The sequence below is a fragment of the Salvelinus sp. IW2-2015 genome, linkage group LG25, assembly GCF_002910315.2.
Source record: "Salvelinus sp. IW2-2015 linkage group LG25, ASM291031v2, whole genome shotgun sequence".
NCBI classification, from domain to species: domain Eukaryota; kingdom Metazoa; phylum Chordata; class Actinopteri; order Salmoniformes; family Salmonidae; genus Salvelinus; species Salvelinus sp. IW2-2015.
The window spans coordinates 9017284-9032120 of NC_036865.1; the positions used below are offsets into that span (position 1 = coordinate 9017284).

Genomic DNA, 14837 nt, shown 5'->3' on the forward strand with positions numbered 1-14837 from the left:
TTCCTTCTTCAAGATCCCTTTCCCCCTGTACAAATATCCCTCTTTACCACCACCAAATCACCCCCAGACTATCACATTGCCTCCAGCATGATTGACAGACGGCTTCAAGCACTCCTCCAGCATCTTTCATTTTTTATGCATCTCACGAATGTTCTTCTTTGTGATCCGAACACCTCAAACTTAGATTCGTCTGTCCATAACACTTTTTTTTCCAATATTCCTCTGTCCAGTGTCTGTGTTCTTTTGCCCATCTTAATCTTTGCTTTATATTGGCCAGTCTGAGATGTGGCTTTTTCTTTGCAACTCTACCTAGAAGGCCAGCATCCCGGAGTCGCCTCTTCACTGTTGACGTTGAGACTGGTGTTTTGCGGGTACTAAACTCAGCAAAAAAAGAAACTTCTGCGTGAACGTGCCTTAGGCATTCTGCAAGGAGGCATGAGGACTGCAGACGTGGCCAGGGCAATAAATTACAATGTCCGTACTGTGAGACGCCTAAGACAGTGCTACAGGATGGACAGCTGATCGTCCTCGCAGTGGCAGACCACGTGTAACAACACCTGCACAGGATCAGTACATCCGAACATCACACCGGCGGGATAGGTACAGGATGGCAACAACAACTGCCCGAGTTACACCAGGAACGCACAATCCCTCCATCAGTGCTCAGACTGTCCGCAATAAGATGAGAGAGGCTGGACTGAGGGCTTGTAGGCCTGTTGTAAGGCAGGTCCTCACCAGACATCACCGGCAACAACGTCGTCTATGTGCACAAACCCACCGTCGCTGGACCAGACAGGACTGGCAAAAAGTGCTCTTCACTGACGAGTCGTGGTTTTGTCTCACCAGGGGTGATGGTCGGATTCGCGTTTATCGTCGAAGGAATGAGCGTTACACCGAGGCCTGTACTCTAGAGCGGGATCAATTTGGAGGAGGAGGGTCCATCATGGTCTGGGGCGGTGTGTCACAGCATCATCGGACTGAGCTTGTTGTCATTGCAGGCAATCTCAACGCTGTGCGTTACAGGGAAGACATCCTCCTCCCTCATGTGGTACCTTTCCTGCAGGCTCATCCTGACATGACCCTCCAGCATGACAATGCCACCAGCCATACTGCTCGTTCTGTGTGTGATTTCCTGCAAGACAGGAATGGCAGTGTTCTGCCATGGCCAACGAAGAGCCCGGATCTCAATCCCATTAAGCACGTCTGGGACCTGTTGGCTCGGCAGGGTGGGGGCTAGGGCCATTCCCCCCAGAAATGTATTGCAGGTGCCTTGGTGGAAGAGTGGGGTAACATCACACAGGAAGACCTGGCAAATCTGGTGCAGTCCATGAGGAGGAGATGCACTGCAGTACTTAATGCAGCTGGTGGCCACACCAGATACTGACTGTTACTTTTGATTTTGACCCTCCCTTTGTTCAGGGACACATTATTACATTTTTGTTAGTCACATGTCTGTGGAACTTGTTCAGTTTATGTCTCAGTTGTTGAATCTTGTTATGTTCATACAAATATTTACACGTTAAGTTTGCTGAAAATAAACACAGTTGACAGTGAGAGGACGTTTCTTTTTTTGCTGAGTTTATTTAATGAAACTTCCAGTTGAGGACTTGTGAGGCGTCTGTTTTTCTCAAACTAGACACCCTAATGTTCTTGTCCTCTCGCTCAGTTGTGCACCGGGGCCTCCCACATCTCTTTCTATTCTGGTTAGGGCCGGTTTGCGCTGTTCTGTGAAGGGAGTAGTACACAGCATTGTATGGGATCTTCAGTTTCTTTGCAAATTCTCGCATGGAATAGCTTTCATTTCTCAGAACAAGAATAGACTGACGAGTTTCAGAAGAAAGTTAATTGTTTCTGGCCATTTTGAGCCTGTAATCGAACCCACAAATGATGATGCTTCAGATACTCAACTAGTCTAAAGAAGACCAGTTTTATTGCTTCTTTAAATCAGAACAACAGTTTTCAGCTGTGCTAACATAATTGCAAAAGGGTTTCCTAATGATCAATTAGCCTTTTAAAATGATCAACTTGGATTAACTAACACAACGTGCTATTGGAACACAGGAGTGATGGTTGCTGATAATGGGCCCCTGTACGCCTATGTAGATATTTTTATTTATTTTAAATATATATCAGCCGTTTCCAGCTACAATAATCATTTACAACATTAAAAATGTCTACACTGTATTTCTGATCAATTTCATGTTATTATAATGGACAAAAAAAAATGCTTTTCTTTCCAAGTCAAGGAAATGTCTAAGTGACCCCAAACTTTTGAACAGTAGTGTATGCAGACACCCGCACACCCACCTGCACACCCACACACAGTAGACATCCCATCAGTCCATTGAAATCAGCCAACAGGTCAGTCAACAAGGCCAAACACACACTGATCAACAAACACCAAAACACTGACAGTGGTGCACCTAGAACAGGAATCATACCCTGTAATAATGTCTGTATTCTACTGTTCTAGTCTAGTGTCAGTGATGAGTGATTGAGTTGAGACAAGGCTATACTATACCACGTCTGTGCTTTATCTTCCTTTTCATCCATCATTTATCCCTTTGGATTGGGGGCTGTTTTGTCTTCTATTATTTAAGATTTGGCTTTCCCCTCTTGAAAATCCTCCATATCTTATCCCATAATACATTAAACAAAAAAAAGAACAAGAGCTGTGCAGCCGAGAGATGGGCTTTGAGGTTCTGGAGTTCAAAGGCAGGAAGACAGCACATGGGGCCGGATAGACTGGGGGGTTGGGGAGGCTGAGGCAGAGGGGGGTAAAGAGCCCTCACTGGGATAGAACAGTCTTCTCTAGAGGAGCTGGAGTCTTCCATCTCAATAGTAACTCTTTTACCATCTCAATTCTTCAATGCTCACGCACACACGGTTGGAAACAAAATTGTAATAAAAATATTGTAATCAGATTACAGATACTTTTGAAATACTAGATTGTTACTTCTTGGATTACTTCAAATTCAGAAAGGATGTTTGTGGAAAAATACATTGACACCTTTCTGTTTTCTCAAAGACATTAAATCAAAATGTATTGGTCGCGTACACATATTTTGCAGATGTTATCACGGGTGTAGTGAAATGCCTAGCTCCAAAAGTGCTGTAATAAATAATAATAATACAAAACAATACACGCAAATCCCCCAAAATATTATGTAAGGAATTAAGAAATATTAGAACGAGCAACGTTTGTTGCTGAATTGGTATCAAGGAACCTAACGTGTGCCAGGAAAACATTCCGTAAACCAGTACACCACCGCCACCAGCCGGTACCATTGACACCAGCAGGATGGGTCCATGGACTCATGCTGCTTACGCAAAATCCTGACTCTGCCATCAGCATGACTCAACAGCATTCGTCGGACGAGGCAATGTTTCTCCACTCCTCAACTGTCCAGTATTGGTGATCGCGTATCCACTGGAACCGCTTCTTGTTGTTTTTAGCTGAAAGGAGTGGAACACGGTGTGGTCGTCTGCTGAAATAGCCCATCCATGACAAGCATCGACGAGTTGTGCGTTCCGATATGCCATTCTGCACACCACTGTTGTACTGCCCTGTTATCTTCTTATGGCTGCAGGGGCAGTATTGAGTAGATTGGATGAAAGGTGCACAGAGGTGCTCAGAGTAAACGGCCTGCTCCTCAGTCATAGTTGCTAATATATGCATATTATTATTAATATTGGATAGAAAACACTCTGAAGTTTCTAAAACTGTTTGAATTATGTCTGTGAGTATAACAGAACTCATATGGCAGGCAAAAACCTGAGAAGTTCCACTTCCTCTTTGGATTTTTTCTGAGGCTGGTGGATTTTCAACCAAGCTCCCATTGAAATTACAGCGAGATATGGATGAGTTTTCACTTCCTACGGCTTCCACTAGATGTCAACAGTCAATAGAACTTTGTCTGATGCCTCTACTGTGAAGGGGGGGGGGGGGTCGAAGGAGACAGGAATGAGTAACCACTGCCATGAGGTGACCACGCTTTGGCCACGCGCGTTCACGTGAGAGGCAGCTCCGTTCCATCGCTCAACTGAAGTCAATGTAATTCTCTGGTTGGAACGTTATTCAAGATGATGTTAGCAACATTCTAAAGATTGATTCAATACATCGTTTGACATGTTTCTAATGACTGTTACGGAACTTTTGGACATTTCGTCACATTTTAGTGAACGCGCTTTGTGACTTTGGAATTGTTTACCAAACGCGCTAACCAAAGTAGCTAATTGGACATAAATAACGGATATTATCGAACAAATCAAGCATTTATTGTGGAACTAGGATTCCTGGGAGTGCATTGTGATGAAGATCATCAAAGAGAATATTTATCATGTAATTTCTGGTTTCTGTTGACTCCAACATGGCGGCTAATTTGACTCTTGTTCTGAGCTCTGTCTCAGATTATTGCATGGTTTGCTTTTTCCGCAAAGTTTTTTTGAAATCTGACACAGCGGTTGCATTAAGGAGAGGTATATCTATAATTCCATGTGTATAACTTGTATTATCATCTACATTTATGATGAGTATTTCTGTTGAAACGATGTGGCTATGCAAAATCACTTGATGTTTTTGGAACTAGTGAATGTAACGCGCCAATGTAAACTCAGATTTTTTMATATAAATATGAACTTTATCAAACAAAACATGCATGTATTGTGTAACATGAAGTCCTATGGGTGTCATCTGATGAAGATCATCAAAGGTTAGTGATTAATTTGAGCTATATTTCTGCTTTTTGTAACTGCTATCTTTCGCTGAAAAAATGCCTGTGCTTATTGTGGTTTGGTGTGACCTAACATAATCGTTTGTAGTGCTTTCGCTGAAAAGCATATTTGAAATCGGACACTTTGGTGGGATTAACAACAAGATTACCTTTAAAATGGTATAAAACATGTTTGTCTGAGGAATTTTAATTATGAGATTTCTGTTTTTTGAATTTGGCGCCCTGCACTTTCACTGGCTGTTGTCATATCAATCCCGTTACCGGGATTGCAGCCATAAGAAGTTATTTATCTGTTTCTGGCCAACCTGTTAGCTTGCGCAATTCTTGCCATTTTCTTCGACCTCTCTCATCAACGAGCTGTTTTCGCCCACAGGACTGCCGCTGACTGGATGTTTTTTGTTTGTCACATCATTCTCGGTAAACCCTATATAAACTGTCATGTGTGAAAAGCCCAGGAGGTAGGCCGTTTCTAAGATGCTGGATTCGGCGCGCCTAGCACCGATGATCATACCACACTCAGTCGCTTAGGTCACTCGTTTTGCCCATTCTAACATTCAATCGAACAGTAACAGAATGCCTCAATGCCTGCTTTATATAGCAAGCCACGTGACACACGGTCTGTAGGAACGATCCATGTGTGTGAACGGGGTGGTGTACCTAATAAACTGTCCGGTGAGTGTATAGAATACGTTATATACAAATGAAGTTTGTAAAACAGTATATAAACATTATTAATGTGACCAATCACTATGTACATAGGACAGCAGTCTCTAAGGTACAAGGTTAAGTACCGGGTGGTAGCCGGCTAGTAACAGTGACTCAAGTTCAGGGCATTCAATTCAGCATTGAAAATAGGCGCAAGTTTAAGTTTGTTCCACCTGAGTGTGTCTGACCACAAGTGAGAGACCACTATGATGACCCACCAAATGCATTTGATGGATCCTTTATGTCTTCTTCCAATGCCTCTTAAGCGGAAAGTAATACAAAAATAACAGAAAGTAATCAGATTACGTTACTGAGTTTGGGTAATCAAACGTTACATTACTGATTACAATTTTGGACTGGTAACTAGTACCTGTAATGGATTACATTTAGATAGTAACCTATCCAACCCTACACACACACACACACACACACACACACACATCAATTCACTTTACGTGAAAAGTTTGCAACTTTCTGCCCAAGACTTAGCTCTGGGATTAGAACCAACAACCTAATGGCAAATAGCCCATACTTTTGACTACAGATATTATTGGACAATTCACAGAGGGTTTTGTATCCTTCTCTATCAGTTTGTTTTTCTTCCTTTCTCTCATCCCTGGGGACTAGCATGGTTCTGTGTGTTGTATTTGTGATCTCCTCACTTCTCATTTATCTCCTGAGAGGGGAAACAAAACACACTGGAGGGTGTATAAGGACTCCGTAAACACACATAAAGCCTTCCTTCTCTCTGCCTCTGGTTTGTCACAGGCTGTGTCTTCAGGAAGGAGAGTGTGTGGATCTCACTGAAGAGTCTGAACCTGTGCCACACACACCACCCACATACTCCTCTCACAAAGCAGAGTCTCATATATGCCTGGTAACTCTGCCAGATCACCTACACATTTCATCAGCACTCCCTATTAACTCATTACATACTGCTTAACAGCCTTTTGGGGCGATTCCACGCCAGCAGGAGTGAAAAATATCTTTGGCAAGTCTCACATATATATTTGATTGGGAGGAAAGATGTTTAACATGCTTTTTACATTTGTATCACAAGCCATTTAAGAAAAATCATGATGAAAGTGTCCATTTTAGGCCCATTTAGCCTCCTGTAAGGCCTTATGGTCTGTGATCTGTACATGACACAGAAACATCTTGGTGTCATTCTAATCCTTATAGCAACATTCCCCAACTGGCGGCCTACTCTCCGTTTTCTGAGCAAAAATGTAATAAAAAATAAAACTTTATTTTTATTTTTTATTATTTTTTATTGTTGGACATAAGACTGTAAAATCACCAGCAAATCAGCTCCAAGTGATTTTAATTTGTGAAATCTGTTTGTATACAAATGTAAGCAAGGTTTGAAATTATGTTTTAGTCAAATATTATAATATACATCCATCAGATGTAGTGATCATAACATCATAACATATCTAGGTCTGTGGTGTGCCTTTTGCCTCTCGGTAGGATTGTTATTGTAAAAAAAAAAAAATCTTAATTGACTTGCCTAGCTAAATAAAGGTAAAATAAAAAATAAAATAAAATGAGCAACCAGACACTGCACTTGACATTTATAAAATTGCTTATTCCACATACTAATAAGCATCCACCCATTAATAAGAAAATTACTGTAAAAAAACAACATTAAATCCCTGTGGATTGACAAGGAATTGAAAAATTGTATGGTTGATAGGGATGAGGCAAAAGGAATGGAAAATAAGTCTGGCTGCATAGCCGATTGGCAAACGTACTGTAAACTGAGAAATCATGTGACTAAATTGAATAAAAAGAGGAAAAAACTACTATGAAACAAAGATAAATGATATGAAGAATGATAGTAAAAAGCTTTGGAGCACCTTGAATGAACTTCTGGTCAAAAAGATGAACTCGGCTCCATCATTCATCGAATTAGATTGCTCATTCATCACAAAACCAACTGATATTGACAACTACTTTAAGGATTTTTTTATTGGCAAGACTTAGGCATGACATCAACAAATTCTGAACCTACACATCCATTGATAACTGACCAAATTATGAAAGACATCCATTATAATTTAAAATTATGTAAAGTTAGTGTGGAATAGGTGAAACAATTATTGTTGTCTATCAACAATGACAAGCCACATGGGTTTGACAACTTGGATGGAAAATGACAGAGGATGATAGCGGAAGATATTGCCACTCCTATTTGCCTCCAGGAAATCTAAGCCTACAGGAAAGTGTATGCCCTCAGGCCTAGAGGGAAACATAAGCCCTTACGCTACCCAAGAATAGCAAAGCACCCTTTACTGGCTCAAAACAGCCAACCAATCAGCCTTATACCAACCCTTAGTAAACTTTTGAAAAAAATAGTGATTGACCAGATACAACGCAATTTCACAGTAAACAAATTAACATCAGATTTTCAACACGCTTTTAGGGAAGGGCATTCAACATGTACGGCACTTACACAAATGACTGATGATTGGCTGAGAGAAAATGGATTAAAAGATTGTGGGAGCTGTTTTGTTAGACTTCAGGCCTGCTTTTGACATTATCCTTCATAATCAGTTGCTGGAAAAATTTATGTATTACGGCTTTACATCCCCTTCTATACCGTGGCTCGAGATTTACCTGTAACAGAACACAGAGGGTGTTCTTTAATGGAAGCCTCTCTAACATAATCCAGGAAGAGTCAGGCATTCCCCATGGCAGCTGTCTAGGCCCCTTACTTTTCAATCTTTACTAATGACCTGCCACTGGCACAGAGTAAAGCCTGTGTGTCTATGTATGTTGATGACTCAACACTATACACATCAGTGACCACAGCAAGCGAAATCACTGCAACACTTAAAGAGCTGCAGTCAGTTTCAGAATAGGTGGCAAAAAATAAGTTGGTCATAAATATTTCAAAAACTAAAAGCATTGTATTTGGGGTAAATCATTCACTAAACCCTAAACCTCAACTAAATATTGTGATGAATAATGTGAAAATTTAGCAAGTTGAGGAGACTAAACTGTTTGGAGTAACCCTGGACTGTAAACTGTCATGATCAAAACATATTGATGCAACAGTAGCTAAGATGGGAACAGGTCTGTCCATAACAAATAACTGCTCGCTCTTCTTAACAGTGCTATCAACAAGTCAGGTCCTGCAGGCCCTAGTTTTGTCACATCTGGACTACTGTCCATTAGTGTGGTCAGGTACCACAAAGGACTTAGGGAAAATGACCCAGAATAGGGCAGCACAGCTGGCTCTTAAATCTACACAGAGAGCTAATGATAATATATATATATACACATGTCAATCTCTCCTGGCACAAAGTAGAGGAGAGATTGACTTCATCACTACTTGTATTTGTGAGAAGTACTGGCATGTTGAATGCACCGAGCTATCAGTTTAAACTACTAGCACACAGCTCAGACACCCATGCATACCCCACAAGACATGCCACCAGAGGTCTCTTCACAGTCCCAAGTCCAGAACAGACTATGGGAGGTGCACAGTACTGTATAGAGCCATGACTACATGGAACTCTATTCCACATTAAACAGTAAAATCATATGTAAAAAAAACAGATAAAAATACACCTTATGGAACAGCGGGGACTGAAGAGAGGCACATAACATACGCACTATACACAAACGTACACATGGATTTTGTGTTGTAGATATGTGGTAGAAGAGTAGTGGCCCGAGGGCACACGCTTAATGTGTTGTGAAATCGAATGCAATGTTTTTAATTGTATAGAACTGCCTTAATTTTGCTGGACTACATAAATAGTAGCTGCTGCCTTGGCCCGCGGCTGAATGTAGTTGATGATCCCTGACTTATAATGTGCTCCAACGTGTAGTAGGTCTAGATTCTGAAATACACATATTCACATTCATTTATTCAACATAAAAAACATGAGTCTCTCAAAACTACCCTTTTTGATTTTGTTCATTTTAAGACATATTGTTTGGAACAATATACTCTACAACAGCCATACTCAACTGGCGGACCGGGGTCCATAACTGGACCCAGAACAGGGTCAATACGGATAGCTGGTCCATACTTAGGAACTCATTCAGGCTTTTAACTTACTGATGTTGAGAGGTTTAATAGTAGAATGCACAAGGTTCCATTTCTAAATGTGGTAGTGCATGGGCAGTTTTCCTCTTGTTATGTCATTCACTGACAGACCTTAGAGAGCTATTTTTAACCTGTCAGAAATGTCCTGCTGATCACCTCCTGGCAATGTTAGCTAGATGGGTAAGTTTGGCTAACCAGCTATTTTAAGATTACATGCCTACTGGCCTCGACCTCCATGGGGCCCCCGTTGATATTGTTGAGTCACTCAGGTATCAGAACACACATAAGACATGGCAAAATGTGCAGAATTGCAGGAAATTATCTTTCAAACTGCTAAATTGTATCTCCACCCCATGGCAAAATGTAGAGAATTGCAGGGAATGAGCTTTAAAATGGCAAAATATTCTCTACGCCAACAAGAGGGGTGGGAACAGTTTGAATATATTTGGATCGTGAGGTGGGGGTTTGTTACTACGCCAATAAATGACAATATCCAGCCGGACCTTTGCCATCTAGAAAATTTGTGTGACCAGACCATGTCAAATTGTAGTTGAGTCCCCTGCTCTACAAGTACATCAAATTTCCAGAGTGGGGTCTCTGCAAATTATGAAGTTTTGATCCATTTTATGAGCACCACCAACACAGTGAATGGTAAAAGGGACCTCCCTCTGCTGGTGATTTGCTGAATGTGCAATCCTAAAGCAGGGCTGTGATTGGTTAACGACCTATAATGTACATTCTATGTATAAAATGGGTCATATCATTAAAAATACCAGAGAGAGAACTCTGGAAATGTAGTGTGTTTGAAGAGTATATTGTTACAAATCAAATAATAAGTTAAATCAAAAAGGGTCATTTTGACATATTCATATTAATGTTAAACAAATGTAGGTGAAAATCTGTATTTCAGAATCTAGACATACTCCATATGTTAGAGAACACTATAAGMAYTATAATGACACCAGGATGTTGTCTGTATCARGTACGATTAACAGATCATTATGTCTTACAGGAGGCATGTATAGGTCTAAATGGGCCTAAAATGGCCACTTTTATCATGATTTTCTCAAAAATGGTTTGTGATACAAATGTAAAAAGCATTCAAAAATCATCCTTCCTCCCAATTCAGTTTCTATGTGAGAATTGCCAGAGCATTCTGAGACACCAAAACGACTTTCTGCTCCTGATAGTATGGAATCACCCTCTTACCTCATCTGTGTTTGTTGTTTATAATGTCCCAGTAGTTGCTCAAACTGTTCCCTGGTCCTCTTTCTTTGGCCCACGGTCTCTGTGTACGGACATCGTTTTTGATAGGTTATTATTAATATGTGTGTGGTTGCAGGAATATTAAAAATCAACAGGAGATCTTGGCTCCTCACAGGAATATTAATCCATAGTAGATAAAGGTCTTCACGGGAGTATCAATCTACAGCCGATGCACGTTTCTTGCACAAATACTTATGTGAAGCATATACAAATCCTCCCAGGAATATAAATCTAACGCAGATACAGGGCCCAAAATGAATATTAATCAAGAGCAGATAGTGGTTTTTACATGATTATATTGCTAAAGCAAATGCATATGTCCATGAAAATATTAATCCAAGACAGATATGGGACCATACAGAAGAATATGCCACCAGTAGTTCCCTGTCCTATCAGGTAGATAGGTTTTTTTATGAGATCTTGGTATCTGTGCTATTACAGAGACGGTGCCTTGTGTTGCACGGCAGAGGCTGCAGGCACTGGCTGGTATTTATGGACATTTCTCACTTGCTGATAAAAGTGTCAAGCGCCAAGTCCAACAGGTGCAACAGCAATTCCACCTTATCTTCCCTCTCCCCCAGCCGACAGGCTGGCTTAGCATGTTTAACATGCAACCCGGTCACCATCCACGCCCGGAGACCCCAAAGAGACAGGGCAGGAAATTAATCTTGGCACCTTGTGACAACCCCCAATGTTTCACAGTGCATGTATGAAGAAGGTTTGTTAGTTCTGCCGACTCTACAGTTCCTGTGTGTGCGATAGTGTTTGCTTGACYGGGTGACCCCGACTGAATCCCCTTGGAGGGAGGACAAGATTGAGTCTTAGGCTCCCTCTCTAAGGGGGTCAGAGGTTATCAGAGAGACAGGCTCTAAGGTTTCACTGTTGCTGTTGGAAATACTACCGTAGGCAATGATCATGAAAGAGAGAAAATAGAGAAAATTATGAACAGAAAAACTTTGTCACACACTACATGTCACTCAAAGAAGTTAGAGCTCCCGACTACTCAAAAATGGTCAAGAGAGGAGGGTGACAGAAGAGAAATGTAGGAGCCAGAGATATATAAAGAGAAGGAGAGAGGGTATAGGGATATTATGCAGATAGCTAAAGTTACCTTTAAAGAGCAAATGCTCTGAGTGAATGTTAAAACGGGGATATTCTGCAGGGTTTTATGTCTTTGAACCCWGTAATATAGTTGTGTGCTAAAACCTCATCTCAAAAGAAGGTTAGGTCTTTTTTTGGCTCCGGCTTAGTTTTCTCAGTGAACGGCTGCCGCCAGCCTTCCTAGCACAAACTCTTTATCGGATTGGCCAATCTTTATTTCAAACTCAGCGGTCGCCGGCTTGCAACATCTCTCCTTTCATCCATGCCTTTTGGACAAGTGTGCTTTGGCTGGGCTGTTAAAAGTTATTTAAAAATGGAAATGGCATTTGTGGGTGAAGTCTGACCTTTCTGCCAAATCTCCTGTCTGCAGACGCTCAAACAGTGATGATCGCCTGAACAAACAGACTAGGAACGGCACTTGGCAAACGGACCACAGGGTGTGTTTGTTGCATACACACACACGAGCGCATGCATGCACGTACACACACACATAATTCCATAGCCAAGACTAAAACATACCCACTCTCAAACACCTGCTAAACATAGAGAGAGAGACACTTCCACTTTACAAAACCGCATCAGGCATTGAGAAGAAAGGGTGTGGATATCAAAGTGAACAAACTCCAACATAAGTGTTACTCTTTTGTGTGAGTAAGAGAGAGGAATAAGTGAGGCCGGAGAAGAAAGAGAACAGGCAAAGATAGGGAGAGAAACAGTTAGACGTGAGGGGCAATAGTAAAGAGAAGAGAGAGAGAGAGAGAGAGAGAGATAATTTGGTATAGATCAGACCTAACCCACTCTATCAAATTAGTCAAATTATCTCAACAGAGAAAAATGTCCTCACGTGTGCTAACTACAGTTGAAGTCAGAATTTTACATACACTTAGGTTGGAGTCATTTAAACTTGTTTTTCAACCACTCCACAAATTTCTTGTTAACAAACTATAGTTTTGGCAAGTCGGTTAGGACATCTACTTTGCGCATGACACAAGTAATTTTTCCAACAATTGTTTACAGACAGATTATTTCACTGTATCACAATTCCAGTGGGTCAGACGTTTACATACACTAAGTTGACTGTGCCTTTAAACAGCTTGGAAAATTACAGAAAATGTCATGGCTTTAGAAGCTTCTGATAGGCTAATTGACATCATTTGAGTCAATTGGAAGTGTAGTTGCGGATGTATTTCAAGGTCTACCTTCAAACTCAGTGCCTCTTTGCTTGACATCACGGGAAATCAAAAGAAAACAGCCAAGACGGCAGAAAAAAATTGTAGACCTCCACAAGTCAGGTTCATCCTTGGGAGCAATTTCCAAACGCCTGAAGGTACCACGTTCATCTGTACAAACAATAGTACGCAAGTATAAACACCATGGGACCACGCAGCTGTCATACCGCTCAGGAAGGCTCAGGAAGGAAGGAATCTCCTAGAGATGAACGTACATTGGTGCGAAAAGTGCAAATAAATTCCAGAACAACAGCAAAGGACCTTGTGAAGATGCTGGAGGAAACAGGTACAAAAGTATCTATATCCACAGTAAAACGAGTCCTATATAGACATAACCTGAAAGGCCGCTCAGCAAGGAAGAAGCCACTACTCCAAAACCGCCATAAAAAAGCCAGACTACGGTTTACAACTGCACATGTGGACAAAGATCATACTTTTTGGAGAAACTTTCCTCTGGTCTGATGAAACAAAAATAGAACTGTTTGGCCATAATGACCATCATTATGTTTGGAGGAAAAAGGGGGAAGCTTGCAAGCCGAAGAACATCATCCCAACCGTGAAGCACGGGGGTGGCAGCATCATGTTGTGGGGGTGCTCTGCTGCAGGAGGGACTGGTGCACTTTACAAAATAGATGGTGTCATGAGGAAGGAAAATTATGTGGATATATTGAAGCAACATCTCAAGACATCAGTCAGGAAGTTAAAGCTTGGTCGCAAATGGGTCTTCCAAATGGACAATGACCCCAAGCATACTTCCAAAGTTGTGGCAAAATGGCTTAAGGACAACAAAGTCAAGGTATTGGAGTGACCATCACAAAGCCCTGACCTCAATCCTACAGAACATATTTGTCAGAACTGAAAAAACGTGTGCGAGCAAGGAGGCCTACAAACCTGACTCAGTTACACCAGCTCTGTCAGGAGGAATGGGCCAAAATTCACCCAACTTATTGTGGGAAGCTTGTGGAAGGCTACCCGAAACGTTTGACCCAAGTTAAACAATTTAAAAGGCAATGCTACCAAATACTAATTGAGTGAATGTAAACTTCTGACCCACTGGGAATGTGATGAAAGAAATAAAAGCTGAAATAAATCACTCTCTCTAATATTATTCTGACATTTCACATTCTCAAAATAAAGTGGTGATCCTAACTGACCTAAGACAGGCAATCTTTCCTAGGGTTAAATGTCAGGAATTGTGAAAAACTGAGTTTAAATGTATTTGGCTATGGTGTATGTAAACTTCCGACTTCAACTGTATATCGGCTCAATAGAATCCCCATACTTTAACGATGACAGCTTTTCCGTCCTAAAAGGGGAGATCAACGATTTCCAGGCTCAGGGACATGTACTAGTCTGTGGTGACCTAAATGCCAGAACTGGACAAGAACCCGACACCTTCAGCACACAGGGGGACAAACACCTACCTGGAGGTGACAGCATTCCTTAAACCCATATGCCCCCTAGACATAACTACTACATCATAATCAACAAAAACAGCTCACAACTCTTGCAGCTCTGTCATACGCTGGGTATGTACAGTATATAGTCAATGGTAGGCTTCGGGGGGACTCCTATGGTAGGTACACCTATAGCTCATCTCTTGGCAGTAGTACTATGGACTACTGACCTCAACCCAGAGTCTCTTAGAGCATTCACAGTCAGTCCACTGACACCCCTATCAGATCACAGCAAAATCACACTCTACTTGAACAGAGCAATGCTCAATCATGAGGCATCAAAGCC

At 41.4% G+C, this 14837-nt stretch overlaps 1 protein-coding gene across 1 annotated transcript in view; it reads right to left on the reverse strand.

Moving 5' to 3' along the window:
* prkn (parkin RBR E3 ubiquitin protein ligase) overlaps positions 1 to 14837 on the reverse strand; it is an 88698-nt gene that overhangs the window by 42371 nt on the left and 31490 nt on the right. The gene's annotated exons all lie outside the window — the stretch shown is intronic.